Here is a 1,842-nt window from a genome sequence, read left to right as displayed (position 1 = left end):
TGCTTCCAAATTGTCATTACTTCAAAGCATTTGATGGTTGAACAACCCTGTTTGCCAGAGATTTTTATCTCATATTGAGCTAAAATCTGTCTCCTCCTCTGTAACTTTAAAATCTGTGACTTCTTCGAGTTCCATTTTTGTCATAGAATAGTTGGATTATCGTAGTTTGCAGTTCTTTCTATTTAGGGATATCAATTGTCTGTTTATTGTTTATCTTATATTTGATCCTATGTTTGATTAAGTCAATTTTTCCCCAATTGTTTTAATGTGTTATTTTACCTTGCTTTCAATGTTACTATTTTAAGCCTTTCCTCTATAGAAGTATTTTTTTAATTTTGAAATAATTTGACTTTAAAAAGTTATAAGACTAATACAAATAACCCCCTCTCACACATTCCCTATCTAGTATTTCACTAAATTTATTTACCATTCTCTCCCCTGCCCTATTTTTTGTTTGTTTATATTGACTCACTTGTGAGTAAATTGCAGACATGATACCCGTTACCTCTAAATACTTCAGAATATATTTGCTAAAAACACAGTGGAAAACTTTAACAAATAGAAAAACATACCATGCTTTTTCGACAGGGAAAGTAGACATCATAAAGAATCTTCCTAATTGAATTTATAAATTGTGTTAATCCTAATCCTTCTAGAAGCAGAAGCCAAGATGAGATTAAATGTGCAAGAATTTTATTAAGGAAAAAGGCTATGTGAAAGGAAATAGGGAGGGATTCAAAGAAGGCCGAGAGCTGTCAGACCCCAAAGCAATATAAGGGGAGGGAGAGAAGTTTGGGAGGGCAGTCTGAGCTTTGGAAAAGCTGTCAGGGGTTCTTGAGCCGAAGTCGATATGTTCCCTATGCAGTTCTGTGAGGCACATCCTTATAGCTGCCAGAGTTTACCCCTTGTGTAACACATATCTACTTCTTCACAGGTTCAGGAAGCAACACTTATGTGCTTCTCATGGACATTTCTTCCTAAGGGAATGCAAGAATGAGGCTAGTGGCTAGAATGGCGGTCTCTGATGCTGTGCTTGATCTCAGGGCCATCGTTGGTACTCATCCTTTCCCTTTTCCACCGTCCATTTGAAATTTCCCTCACGCTCAATTATTCCCAGGGCTTACCTGCTGCTGTGACTCAAACTGTCATACCCAAAAGGCCTGAACATGTGATAGTCATTTCCATTTCAGCTTGGGGTTGCTGCACCCCCAAACTGAACCATCTGTTCATGGTTAAAATGGGAGTCAGGGCATAGCAAAAGATGCCAAGAGGATCACATGGTTCTGCTACCACTTTGTAGTAACATCTCCAGCTCATCTTGTTGATCCAGGCCATTTGACACTCCCATGATGGTGGCTCCTTTACTCTTCTGCTACTATTGGGTTGTTGGAAAAGTCATGATGCATTTTTGCAACGAAAAACACAGAAAAAATACGTTACGACTTTTCTGACAACCCAACACTTAAGCACAAGGTGTCCAGTGTCCTGGTGGCAGATATAATCAATAAGGTACCATTTCTTGTACCTTGGTAAGAACATGTTTTAAAGTTTTCTTCATAAAAGCCTTTTAAGATTTTTCCTAGATATTTTTGTTGTTTTTACTATTGTAAAAACATGCTTTCTCTCTGGTTGTGATTTGTGTATATGAAAAATATTGATTTCTCTATATTTATATAACTTGTTACTATTTTATGAATCATTATTCACAATGCCTGCAAATAGTAACAGTTTTACTTACACCTTATACCATCCCAATTACGATACCTCCAATTTTCTTGTATTTGTATTGGCCAGCAAATCAAATACATTATTAAATATTTGTGAGAGTGGATATCTTTGTCT

Source organism: Hipposideros armiger, unplaced genomic scaffold (assembly GCF_001890085.2).
Source record: "Hipposideros armiger isolate ML-2016 unplaced genomic scaffold, ASM189008v1 scaffold_433, whole genome shotgun sequence".
In the NCBI taxonomy this organism is placed as follows: domain Eukaryota; kingdom Metazoa; phylum Chordata; class Mammalia; order Chiroptera; family Hipposideridae; genus Hipposideros; species Hipposideros armiger.
The sequence above is the reverse complement of the archived record's forward strand: the minus strand, read 5'-3'. Positions refer to the sequence as shown.